We start from the raw sequence: 14,950 nt of genomic DNA on the forward strand, positions 1-14,950 counted from the left end.
TGAAAGACGCCGATCGAGTCGCAGTGTGTTGATGCAGCCAAAAAATTATTTGCGTGCACCATAAACTACTTAGACCACTTTCCGACACCGACTGCTACAGAAACATCTAAAATAGGTTTACATTGCGCGACCGCTCTATTAGCCTCTTTACTACCGATGGCGGCTCTGGGAACGGCACTTCGATGACATCAGTAGGAGGCCCTCGCTTTGTTGTCTGCTGCGTTCCGGGTAATATCTCTTCTGTGTCAACATTTACGGCGCAGTGCGTCAATGACCACATCCAATGTAAACTTTCATAAACGTAACTTTTTATTCCAGTTTCCTTTTCTCAGAGAAGCACAGTGTAGCCAGTCAGTACTTACATTGGCTAACCTACCTGTCTTTCCTTTCATTTTTCTCTCTCTCCTAGGAAGCAAGCATTCGCTTCCTCGATATTATGTTCAAACGTAGTGAAAACCATTTGTTCTGTTGCTATGCACAAGTTAATTAACCCATTCTTCCATTTCACTGCGCACATTCAAATTAAGAGGGCAATTATAAATCTCTGTTTGGAGACTGCGTTGGTTAAATCGTGTCCGCACTTAATGAATACTAGTTTCAGGCAGAAATGCTCGCGTATTTCTGAGGCGCAAAAGATCCTTAAAGTAAGTGCTGCTGCCAGTGCTACTACGCTCCCAGCCCATAAAGACAACGGAATAAATAAAGGTGATTCCTTATATTCATAGAATATCACATAACTTAAAGAAGATTGCTCAATGGGTTGATAGAAAAGTTTTGTTCTCTGCATCCGATGAATTGTGACGATGTGCCAAATCATGAACCCAAAACCCAGAGAAAATTAATTGTGTAATAAGAAACACCGCGTCTAGTTTATTGATTGTGCTGAAGATATAGTTTACCATACACATTTGACACGTGACCGTCTTTACATGAGACAATCAGGTCGTTGCGTCAACGACAGTCTGCGTTAGCCGGCTAATAATGTAAAAAAAAAAAAAAACCGGACAGGTGGATGGTTAGCAATTCATTGTATGGGGTGCGGATGCAAGCCATTGCTTCAAGAGTGCACAATAATTGCAAAAAATGAAATAATTGACGCGTTTGATAATAGAAGCACACAATATTTGAAATCTGGAAGACAGGTGGTGTATCAGTGTGGCATTGTAACATTGCATTGTATTGAAATGTTATTGCATTGCCTTGTAAATAAATGAATAAGTTTTGAGTGGCTGCATACATGTGGAATGAAGTTTCTCGGGGCATGCGCACTGAAGCACCACAATGTACAAGAAGGTCACGATTGTTTCGGAATAAAACCCTTGACAGTTCGCGCTCAGTGTGTGTCTTCGTTTCTTTGCGTTTCCCTGTCTTTTACGCGCAACGTTATACGCTCTAATAGCACGCCAAGAAGCTCAAGTGGCAACGCTTAGAAGCGGCCATGTTTCCCACGGTCAGTGCCAAGATTTCAAGCAACGTAGAGGTGCACGGCCCGACGCTTTTGCAGGCTTTGTCAGTGCCAGTGATGATTTGTCTGTTCTAGCGCAGCTGCACGAATGGGTGCAGGTGCTTACTGTTACAGCACCCTGGTTGGCCTAGGGGTTTCTTTGTCTCACCGTTTTATGGGAGCAGCACAAACCTGCTTCAGCGTGCTAAGCCATGGTGGCACTATTTAGTTTAGAAAATTAAGATGTTACTCACGCAGGAAGAAATTTTAGCTTATTGCAACGAAGTTCCATTTCCACTGCTCGCTGCGCAGCTGATGAGACATGAAATTTAGGTGCAATATTTATTTCTCAATAAAGGGTGGCAGAAGACAAGGGAATAAAACTTTCTAAAAGAAAGCATGTCTGCGATGAATGCAAAAGCAGTCGACGAACAAGTCCGAGCACATCGTGGTTGACGACGACGACGATGGCGCTACATATGCGACACGACGCGGCAAATAGAGAGCACGAGGGTTTGGTGCCAGAAGGAAAAGAAGACACGAGCGAACGGGCAGCTGCGGCCACGAGGGCCGTAGCGGTTCTATCAGGGGATGACTTTATAGAGGTATCAATGGAAGGACTTCAGCACGTTATTCGGCTGCTCCCTTGCACAGCTCTAGGTCCAGATCGCATTACATCAGTCATGTTAAAAATATGGTTGACCTCTCCCACGAGACCTCTCCCAATATCGTTAACTACTCCCTCATGAAAGCATGGACGCCTCCTGACTAGAAACTCACGAAAAAGTAATTCCCCTGCTCAAAAACCAAGGAGCAGGATTGGACCCAGATAATAAGACCAATCGCATTACCTCAATGTTATGAATTAATAGAAAGGGTATTGCACATTCGCATTATGAACTTTTAACGGATAATACACTTATTCAGCCCATGTCAGATTGGTTTTTGACCCGGATGCTTGATATGGTGCGCCCATATCGATTTAGAGGAACGCATTAAGCTTGCACGGCACAGGCAGGCAGTATGCGCTTTAGTGACCCTTGATTTAGCTAAAGCCTACTGATAGTGTAGAACATGTAATACCCTTAACGTTTTAAATAGCGGGATTTCCCTCGATAGATTATAAATTGGATACATGAATTTTTAAAGTATAGAAAATTTTATTGTTCTCAGCATGGCTTGGTGACACAAAATATATCAACAAGAGGAGTTCCCCAGGGATCTGTCCTTTCTCCTATTTGTTTAACATTTTACCAAGTTCAATCCATTGAGCGGTAGTGTACAAGTATATGTCTATGCAGACGACATAGCATTCTTTGCGTTCTGCGAGTGATATTCACTCACTACAGAGTACGCTATAGTCATACTTGGGAACACTTCGAAGCCTGGTTTGCGAATATTCGAATGTTGCTCAGTGTTAACAAAAGCGCCTTGATTGTGTTTCCATTGAATGTACCAATTAATATATCTCTCTGATATCATCAGGAATTATTCCGCAAGTTGACTTTATCAAATATCTCGGTGTAATATACGACACAAACCTGAGCTTGCGAAATCACATTGATCATGGTAAATTTAGGGCGACACGCGCGGTTGGCATGATAAGCAAACTTGGCCGACATCGCTCTGGGCTACGCAGAGACACTTTAATGATGGTTTATCGTACGTATGTTCATCCGATATTGGAATTTGGGTGCGTGCTGTTCTCTGGTGGGCCAGCGTACAAAATTAACCCCCTGGTTCTTCTAGAGCAGGAGGCAATTCGGATTGTCTCGGTTTGCCAAAATTTGTAGCTAACAATGTTTTATATCAGAAGCACGACTGCCTACACTTCCCTGCAGATTCCGCTTCTAAGGGTAAAAACATGTTTAAACATTATGCATCTTCTTTGAGAAGATCACAATTTGTAGTTATATGGAAATGAGGCAATTTTTCGATGAGCATTGGTCCCGCCTACTTCGACCTCAAGTTGTTGTTTGTACAAGCTGAGCTCGATCCATTAATTGTTAATATACGCGAGATCGCTTGCTCAGACGAACCTTACCTAATATAATAATAGAATTTGATCGATATATTTATCCATCGAATGCCAAAACTTCATACGAATGCCAAACTACATACTTAAACGGCATGTTACAAGATCATTTAACGCAACTAGAAATAGATCATGTGATCGCGACTGACGCGTCAATGAATGAAGAGAAAGCGGCTGTGGGTATTTTCTCCGAATCACTATCCTCGTCTTATGCAGTACGCCTTCCGGATTTCACACCCAAATCTTTGGCTGAACTAGCAGCGATTATCTTAGCTCTGCGGAAACTTACTTCAAATTACTCAACAGGGGTTATAGTGACTGTTCACTGTCAGTATCTACATCGCACACTTCATCTACAGACACTACTGTAACCAATACATTTAAATTGCTAATCCCTCCTAACTTAAGCCTTGTACGATTGGTATGGGTTCCAGGGCCGTCGTGGTATATTCTTAAATGAAATGGCTGACACACTTGCGCGGATATCTCTTGATGGACCAGTTATGTCTGTCATGCCTAGTTCGGCTTATGTCAATGCGGCTAGGTTTACAAGATTACAAGATTCCACAAAACTGAAAATCCAAATGTCGGAATTTAATCATTTGTCATTTCCGTGGGACAGTAAATGGTGCCCCACACGTAAATTAGAAATCTCCATAACAAAATTACGCTGCCGAATCCCACCATTAAATTTTTACATACAGAGGTCCGGTCTGGCACCGTCCCCTCTGTGTCCTACCTGCCAGGAACCCGAAAACATTGACCACTTTCTATTATTTGGTCGTCGCTTTAGGAATCACAGGAAGAAATTCGAATTTTCATTTCGTAAATTGGGTATTTCTCTAACTACTCAACATATCTTCTACTTCGGGGCTTCTTCAATGGGCTTTCGCCACAGGAACATCTGCGTGGCCCTCTGTGACTATATCTGCGACACAAAAAGACTACTCAGCTAATTTTCGAAATAAATAATTGGATAACTCATTAAATCGCTAATCGTTGTTTAGAAATTATTCTAATACCACCAAAAACTTTTTGCTGTTTATATACAATTACAATGATATTAATTCTGTATCTGTTCTGTAAATCTCTTTCTAAATTATCAGAAACGCTATACTTCACCCTGATTACTTTTCGTCTAGTTTTTTTTTCCGTCTCCCCCTTCCCTTTTAACTTTTAAACCGCCGGCTTCTTGGCCAATCCCCCGTAGTGGGTAAGCGCCACGGATGAGGATCAAGCAGCAAGCAAATGAGGGCCGATCGAACGAGGGCCGTGCACGCTTCGCGGAAGCAGTCCCGAGAGGGCTACCCGGGTGTATCGCTGGGCAGCCTCGTGACGGGTCGCAAGCCACCGAACCGAGGTCCTGCCCGTGTGCCGTGCCTGTGCCGGTTCCTGATATCTGGCAGGTTCCTGTGCTCTCGGGATCCTGGTGCGTTCGCAGTTCCGGCGTCAGAATCCTGAGCCGCCAACCAAGCGGCTCTCGCCGCGCTACCGCCACTGCCTACCCAAGCCGCCTACGACGCATTCAGCGTGTCAACGAAGGTTACGACCCCACGTGAGCGACCACTGGGGCGCCGTATACCGCGACACCCGGACTTAGCGTGTTAGTGGGCTAGTGACTGAAACTTTGTAGTCTGCCGCGTCGTAAGACTTGATACGCTATCAGATAATATGTGTTAGATAACGTTACTTGTGTCTGTGTAAAAGAATAGTTTGAATTATATGTCTGTCTGTGCAACCCGTCCCAATATCGCCTTCTCGAGTCTTTCCTCACCGCACCGCACGTCAACAAACGTGACGGTCCACGTTTATTCCTTTACACACACATTCGTAAACACTATAAACAACACAAGCAAACACAAAAAGTATTGCCATGGAAAGTGAGAGACGCGAAGCGCAGCAGTCGTTTCGAATAAGCAAACGTCGCGAGTCAGTGGCGAAGTCGGGGCGATCTGGCTTCTCTCGGAAAATACAAAGAGCTGGAGGCGTTTCCATAGAAACGCTCGCTCTGTGTGTCCTTTCCTGATGGTGTTCTGGTTCAGTAGCCAGCCACAGTAAATGAGTCTCCGTCCCAAACGGCAGCTTTGTCTTCGACGGCATCCGTTCTCCTCCTTTCTTTGCTCTTTAGGCGTTCCTGGTTGACCATTCACCGCTGCGGGCCCAGAGCTAATAGTGTTGCTGAAAAGCCGTGGAACTAGCGACTTGATCCCTTGTCACCGACTTTGGGTACTCTCGTTGCTTGTGCTGTTTGAAATATATTGCCAGTTCCAGTATGCACTCGAACGGAAGAAATAACGTTTCTTCTGGGTGCTCATAGTGACAAATGTGTCTTTACGCTATCTATGGCAGCATAAACATAGCATGATAGCTAACCTAGCTTAGTTAGCTATGCTATGCGATGATATAACTAACGGCTCATTATACCTAAAGCAATGTGGCGAGGCCACATTAGTGGTATATGAAGTCTTCGGCTATCAATGTTAGGTAGCACACGCACCAGTTATTGTCACCTTGGTACTAGCTTTCATTTCCTCCTTTTCCCTGCTACTTATTATTGCATTGTGCTGGCCTCCTTCACGAAGTTGCACCTATCTACGGTTTAGCAAACAGCATGAACTACACAACTCGGAGAAAGAGGAACAGCAAGCACAAGCGCTGAGCAGGAACTCTGGGCTTAATTTAAAATCATGAATTCCAAGGGCAATGGTGAATGCTTGTGCAGCACACATGCGTTCGCCATATATGTGAAGCACGGCTATCGTGAAGTGTAAATAAATACTTTTCAACTAATGATGGTGCGTACAATTGTGCTCAATTTCACCGTATGCGGCGTGCAATCTCATGCTGTATTTGTTTTTCGCGTTACCACAAAGGTTATAACTTTAATATGATCTAATCTATATGGATTTAATTTTTTATCGTTAGCAAAATATTTGAAAAATCACCAGTGGCGTGTAGCACAAATCTGCTACATGAGATGGATTTCCCTTAGAGGTGGACATTATTTGCCGGAGAAATATAAGTCAACAATCGACAAGTTTCTCCTAAAAACTATAAACTGCTCGCTTGACGGCACATATCCAAATTTATGAATATTAGAAGGCGACTTTGCAAGTCATATCCACTTCGAATAAATTCTAACAATGAAAGCAGTTTCGAGATATGCGTTCCCAAACTTTGCGACGAAGTGCTTTATTGACGAAGTCCCGTGACAAGGTGCCAGTATTTTTGAGCGTCAGTGTATAAAAGCGCGTTTTTGTAAAAAAAATTATATGCAAGAGTGCAATTTTACCCCAAGTTTTACCCCGCTTACCTCAGTTTTCACGTCAAGATATTTGACAACTGCCCGAAATAAGAATTGAAGTTTTCTCGCCCGTGTAAATTGCGCTAAACATTTGCTTACTAAATAAATGAACACGCATGGATGGTGTTACGCGCGCACAGGTGAGCATGAACAAATCTTACTTCATGATCGCGAACACTTGCTTTCACAACGCTGGCGTATTTATTGGTGAGCGCCGGCCTCGAGGGTCCGGTGTCCTCCAAGCAAGATGAAGTCACTTGCTTGGCCGGGCGAGAACAGCCGGGAGACACACGTGCTCTTAATCACGTTAACGCGCGCTACAGTGTATTTTCTATCGACACAAAATATGTGTTCTCGCCCCCCTTCAAGTTTTCATAACTTCAGGCCTCTTCGGCTATGACAAGTTACTGGTTTTCTGGAACATTTCTGAGTATGAAAAATGGTGCACATTTCTGTCTTAGCCACACCAACCTGTAGTATAATTGCAAAATGTTTCGGGGGCACGCACATGACGGCACATATTAAATTATGTTTTAAAGAAATTAGCTGTACCATTTGTTTCGATGGTTCTGAGATACGTGTGGCGATAGATTGGTGACGTGGTCACGAATGCATAATAAATTATTTTTTTTCTTTAGATAAAGCCATTTCGTAAAAATAACACGGTTCTGTCACTATTATTTGCGATTGGTGCATTCCAGACGGCGGAAATGTTCTTTTTGATAGTTTTCATTACGTTCATCTAACCGCAATACAAAGCAATTGGGCACTTCACTCTTCATCCACACTACACACTAAACGAAATTGCAACAATAGGGGTATATTTGTGCGTCTATACGTCTCTGAATTACACCCATAGAAAAAGGGCGTTGAGCGAAATCACGCACATCATACCAATAGAGTATTTTCGGAATGGTACCCTTTCCCTCAATGAATGTTTTGTCGAAATACACAGCATGTTTTCTTTTCACAGCAGCATCTTTTACTCGATCTGCACCATTGTTTTTCGGGTGTTCGCTGAAGTAAACCAGAAGTACTTTGCAACGCGCTTGTAAACGAGTAAAAAAAAGTGAACCGAAATTTGAACGGGGACCTGCAGATTGCCAGTCGGAAGTGCTACCTCTTGACTCCATTGCTTAAGGTTATTGCCTGTAAAGTAGAATATTTCACAAAGCAAGCGCTTCTACTACCTGCAAGCAAACGATAATATTTACTCAAATTGCCTGAAGTTCACCAATTCATGCAGCAACGCCGACCAGTCTATTTGCTCAGCCTGTTTCTTATATACTTTGCTCATTTATTGCCCATTGTCGACGAAAATTTCCTTGTTGAATATATGTAAATTTGTGTTTCGAACACTTATTCTTGCTTTCCACCGATACTACAGGCTTAGAAGCATTATCATATCGTATGGTACACGTTCTTCGTTCTCTCTACGCCTCTTTTTTCCGCTACTTCCAGCATGGCTGCAAGTTTAAATAGTGTTTGTGATCGTAGATGACACTCGTATTATATGTATTCAAGTATCGAGCAATAACATCACATCTATATTCCGGTCCAACGCACTCTTACACGCATCACGTGTTTTCACCAACCATTCCCCCAATATATTCACAGGTCGACCATTAAAATCACCGTGCGTACTAGGTGTTTTTTTAGATGCACGAATTATTAAGGAATAGCATGTGCCAGAGTGGCGGATAAAACAATTCAAACCTTTTAGCTAAATTACTCGGTTAGGTGGCCCAATGCTTCCAAAATGAATCACAATGTCTAAATAAATAATAAACATAATTTCACTAATTAACTATGTAATTATTTAAATTACGGCATCTATTTCAAATAATGAATTGTAGGCGGTGAGTTCGCAAGGTTCATCCACTTGGAAATAATTCTGAGGAGTCCACCAGTTTTTATATATTAGGTGTCAAGTTTGCGACAAACTGCACTGGCGTTCCAACTACTACTGTGCTTCAATGTATAAAACAGCGTTTTCTTAAAAATGTAATTAGAACAACAATAAATTTTGGCGGCAGGCATGGCAGTGCACATGGCGAAACCAGTTTCCTCCTACGGATTCGTTCCATATGACCTTGCAAATAGAATTCGTAGTTTACCATATCTGCAATAAAGTAAGTATTAAAAAAGGCAATTCGTGTATTTAGGTTAATTATTTAAAAACACATTTTGATTTCTTGTTTAAGTAATGGCCACCTCAACGTGTAATTTAGCTCAATGGTTGGGATACTGCTATGTGACGCTGGCAAGATTTAACAATTTGGCGTAGCTAAAAAAAAAAAAACACGCACTTCTTTTAACAATCCCTTTCAACCTCCAACATTGCTCAACAATAGAAAATTATCAAACTAATCCAAATTTTTAGGTGAGAAAATGTGGGCAACTGTGTGGGAGCAGGTCAGCCAGACGCACAAGAAGGCAACCAGAGACACAGAGACGTCTTTATGACACGAAACGGCACATGGGACGAATACGGGAACACATAAACTATACAGATAAACTTTGGTAACTGTCACGCTCGAGCACTCACAATGCTAATCAGGAGTTCCGGCCTCGTGGCGATGGCTCGGCGGACTTGGCTCTGACGGTGGTGAGTACGGGCGGTGGTTGAAGTTCAGGGTGGCTCCAGGACGTAGCCCGGTTCCGGAGCGTGAGCTCTGGATCGTAGCCCGAGCTCGGCAGCACAGCGCTGGGTTGCGAGCCAGGACTAAGCCCAGCACAGCAGTGGCGTGAAAGCCGGGACGACGCCCGGTTTGAACAGGACCAGGGCTCTGGGACGTAGCCCGAGCCCGGCAGCATGACAGCGGTCATGCGACCCGAGACGTGGCTCAGCTCAGCAGGACCCGCGATAATGGTCGAAGCCGGGGCGGCACCCGGTTTGCAGTACAGGACCGGGATGCCGTGAGGGGGGCCGGCGTTCGGTCCGCTCCATCTCGCTGCACTGCCCGTTCTGTCTGCCTGGCGGCCCCGTCGTTCCAGATGGCCTCTCGCGGCACGCTCACTAGCCACGCGCGCTGCCGCGCTTTTTGGCCCCGCACGCCGAACACAAGCAGAGAAAAGCCCGCGCGTTTCACCTCTCGGCCCCGCACACCCAGCACTAACATCGAAATGCCGTCTTCCTACCACAGAGAATAAATATAATGTCACTAATTCCCGTCCCATATGATTAAAAAGCGCACCGTGCAACCTACTACAACAAATCATCGTATCTAACCTTTGCCTATTCTTAGAACATTTGCTATGGAATACGAACTGGCTCGTAACCAAAACCCTGCTTAGGAGAGAACGGCTTCTCCTCTTCCACGCAGCATTGCTTTTTGTGAAAGGTAATAATTCACACTGACTACATATTTATTGATTTTTCACACGCATTAGACTGCGTTCAACACTGTAGCTTATGAGCTAAACTTTCATCATTACCTATTGACTCCTTTACACTCTCATGAATTAGGAACGTCTTACCGTAATGGAAACAATTCAGCGAAGCAGGTAATCACTGCTCTCCCCTAAGCGACGATACATCAGGTTTTTCCACACGAAACTGAAATTTGCTCATTGCTCTTCCGTATTTATATCAATGATCTACCAGCTCACATTACCTTATCTACAAGGTTATTTGAGGACTATTGCGTAATTTACAAAAAAATACTTCATCAATAAATCGCGTTTCCCTACAAAATTACTTGATCGCATAGCAACTAGGTGTTTTTTATAGGAAATGTCACTTAACAAGAGAAAATCGGAACTTATGACATTTACTGGGAAACAAACTCAGACTACACTTACGCCCTTAAAACTATGATACGACTCATGCTACACCTTAAAAATACCTCTAACTGCATCTCACAGCAAGGCTAACTTGGTAAACTTGGATCGATAAAATTACTGCGAAGGCATCCCGTATGCTTGGTTGCCTCAAACGCAGCATGCACAGCACACCATATTTCAGTTGGAAACTCGCATATCAGTCATTTGTTCGAACACAAATCGAATAAGCTTCTCTCATCAACATTATCTCATGCAATCTCATGAATCCATTGAAAACCACACCGTTCGTTTTTTAGGTTTTTTTTATTTAAATGATTAATAGAAGAGGTTGGCGACTTTATGGCGGCACCGGATACACCTTGTCCCATAGCAAGGGAAACAAATAACAAGGAAACAAAAAGTACTATAATAAATAGCGCACTCAGTAGAACGTCATATGTATAAACGCAATAGAGTCCAACAGTACATTAATCACAGTTTTGTGGGTGAGTTGAGTACACATGTGCATAAATAAAATCAAATATTTTGAATAGCCAAAACACAGTACCCAAGTAAATACACATAGCGTAAAAAACGCGATCACCTCGTAAATCAATTTTGAACACAGAACAACATTTATATCATTCATTCAGCTTATTTTAATATGCTGAAATGTTTGTGTCTTCGAAAAAACTTTTTCAAAGCAAGAAGTGCTCTTTTGTGACGGGCCACTGTTGGTCGCGACCCAAGTATCTTTTTTAGTGTGAATAGTCTTCTATTAAAAACAACAAATTTGCTTGCAATACCTGTCTTGGAGAATCACATTTTGTGCACTCGAGGAGGAGTTGATATACGTCTTCGTCTGGATGGCCACAAGAACACTGTGGACTAGAGTCAAGTTTTATCCCGTATAAAAAAGTGTCGCGTGACTGCAGTACCGAGCCGCATGTGGTGCACTAATGTTTTAAATTTTCTGTTTTCTATCAAATTTGATGGGATTGCTAGGTTTATAAATGGGCCTATAAATTATAGCTCCGAGTTCCTAGATTGCTGGTCAAGCCAAGTAGTTTTTTTCTGAGACGATAGGATATCTCTCTCAGTAGCAGAAGGATTTTACTGCGTGAAAGAGGAGCCTCTGCGTCATTGTGAGCCCGATTCGCAGCTGGGACCGCTGCAGTGTTACCAGGAACATTGCAATGTAAGGCTATCCACTGAAATTCAATTGCCTGATTCATTGCGCTTGCTTTTGTGTTCTTTGGGCGTCTCATAAAATACTAAATTCTTCAAAGAATTTTTCTTGTTGTTTGTAGCAATGCGAGAGCGGCTTGGGAATGGTTAAAAAGAACCAATTTTTGCGCATTTTTAATTGATGTTATGAAACGCAAAGCACACAGGATTGCAAACAAACAGTTCTGCAACGGTGGAAGAATTCTCTCAATATAATTAAATGTTTGCTTTAGCACCAAATGTGGAATTACGAATGCTAAAGCAGAGGAATTTTTATGACATAAACCGTCTGTGTACACGTGGATGTACTGCGGATATGATGAGTAAATTTGCAATACTTGGAATAATGCCAGTTGCTGTGCGGTTACCATGATCATGTCTCTATACAATCCCCACGAACGGTAATTCTATTTAAGGACTTGTTAACATCAATTTCGGGGTAACTAAAATCCACTTTGCATAATTTAAATCTTGGTAATATTGGTTTATACTTTTGAGTAACATCGCTAATTTTGCTTTTCTTTCGTTCGCTAAGCACGAAGTTTAATGGACACTTCTCGTGTTGAGCTAAGATGCGGTAAATATATCGGCATGTTTCAATGATTCGTATTACTGAGAATGGTGGGTGACGAGCTTTCGCATTCACTAGAGAACTCTTGCAATACGACAGCAGAAATTCTAGGGTGACTCGCATGAAATTATTATTGTGCTTACCTTCTTTATAGTCACGCAAAACCATAGCCTATATTTGCTTGTTTCATAAGATATCTGCTAGCGAACATGCGACCACCCTGCCCCATTCGACACCGTCTCGCACGTTGCGTCCTTTAAGTAATCATTAAAGCTTCACACGCCCTTTTGGTCGCACTCTCTACTTCAAACCGTTAGAGGCAACTGTAGTAGCAAGCTCACCTAACTGACTGCACAAGGTGACGCCGTACACGATGCGCAGTGCGCATTATTATGAAACAATACCTCCAGCAAAGCGATTTCAAATCAAACATTCTCCACCGAGTTACCATTTTTTCGAGCGCCTAACTTTACTTTGAAGGACCCTAACTTCATAAGCTCGGCCGGAATTCGCCAAATCATCAACAAATTGAAACTTTCCTCGTCAAGTGGCGACAAGTTTCAAAAAAAAAAAAAAACATCATAGAACATCCTTCAATCGTTTTAGAATGCATATTTTCCCAATAACTTTGTCCAGCATCCCTCCCAAGTGATTGGCTTACAGGCAAGACGCTTCTCAGGCACAAATCCTGATGACCATCGAATCCAAGTAATTACCGCGCAATATCACTCACTTCTATCCCATGTAAATATGGAGCGCATCGTTCTCACTCACTTTTTTATATTACATGGCAGAAAGTTTCTTTTCGGGCACGTTCAGCATTAATTCCGAAAGCTCTTTTCCTGTGAAACCCGATTACTGGCGTTTAATAATTTTTGCATAAATTTAGATAAATTTATATCTCCACTCCGGATCAATAACTGATTGCATATTTTGTGATTTCACCAAAGCTTTTGTTGAGGCCAGTTACTCCATTATATTTATAATTAAGCTTCTAAATATGGATTCTAACGTTCTAAACTGGATTCCTGCTTTCCTTACTAATCATACGCACTTTGCTTCCATTATTAACTACGAATCACCTTCGGCACCACTTCATGCAGGCGTTCCCCAGAGTTTAGCTTCAGGCCCTTTAGTATTCTTAGTCTTCATAAATCAGGTATCTACTAACATTGAAAATCTGCATATACGCGAAAGACTGCGCTACCTTTGAACAAATAGCTAATGTCAACGGCATTTTTTGTCTCCTAACCGATTTGCATAACATTATGTCTTGGTGTCCTAAATGGCGCTTTAAATTGAACGTGTCAAAGTTGAAAGCCGTGCGTGTGTCTCGTCTACCTGCAGCATACCCTCCCCCCCCCCCTTAAAAAAAGAAAACAAATAAGAAACAGTACTAACAGCTCTGCACTTCACGTTGTGCCTTCGTACAAATATTTTAATGCATATTAGCAATGACGTCAGCTGGAATAATCATACAAATGCGATTGTCGCTAAAGCAAGCCGCAGCTTAGTTTGTATACACAGAAACTGTAAGCTTGCAACAGTAGCACTGAAGAACCTAGTGCATATTTCAAAACATTTGACAGAATCTTCTCGGATGATCTTCTGGGATGAATCTTCTCGTACCAAATAAGAAACAGTACTAACAGTTCCGCATTTAACCTTGTGCCTTCGTAAAAATATTTTTGAGTGCATATTAGCAGTGACTTGAGCCGGAATAATCATACAAATGCGATTGTCGCGAAAGCAAGCCGCAGCTTAGTTTGTATACACTGAAACTGTAAGCTTGGAACAGTAGCACTGAAGAACCTACTGCATATTTCAAAACATTTGACAGAATCTTCTCGGATGATGCCACCAGATTTAGAATATGCTTCACCAGTATCAGACCCAAGCTCAGATAGAAGCCGCAGAAAATTGATCCGTCTGCTTTCTTTTAAGTAACTAGTTTCCTACGTCTATTGTATCATGCATGGAATTGTTTCTCGATATTTCGTCAATTACTAATCGCCGCAATATAGCGCGAGTAAGTCTGTTTAAATAAACCACCGCAATGAACATCTTCATTCCACACTTATGCATTTCATTGGCGTTTATATCACAGCGACTTCACCATACGCACAACGCTTATATTCCTCAATGTTGAAATGTAAAACATGTGAATTCATTTTTACCCGAGACTTGCCGCTAATAGAATGACCGTTGAAATAACATCGTTGGCATCACTGATTTATCCAGGTATGGGGAAACTATAACAAAATATTCTCACCTTTGAGTAGCATACTGTAATTTGTGGTTTCTCATGCTTGGCAATCATGGTTCATAATTGCACACTGTTGTTCAGTAGTTCAAGGATGGTGACTGTCCTGTTATTTATCTACGAACTCTGCTAAGCTGCTTGCCACGCCTTTCTAGAGCGCATCATGGGCGTGTCTCTGCTTTGGGACATTATTTGTCTATCCACTGTCAAATGCGAACGGAGCAAACATGGGGCACTCTCACGCCAGTGCTTACCTTCCTTGTGAATAAGTTAGCAGATAAAACTTGTTTGATCGCTTACTTGCTCAAGCTGTGCACTGTGTGGAACGATTAATAAATGAA

Source organism: Dermacentor silvarum, chromosome 3 (assembly GCF_013339745.2).
Source record: "Dermacentor silvarum isolate Dsil-2018 chromosome 3, BIME_Dsil_1.4, whole genome shotgun sequence".
NCBI lineage: Eukaryota > Metazoa > Arthropoda > Arachnida > Ixodida > Ixodidae > Dermacentor > Dermacentor silvarum.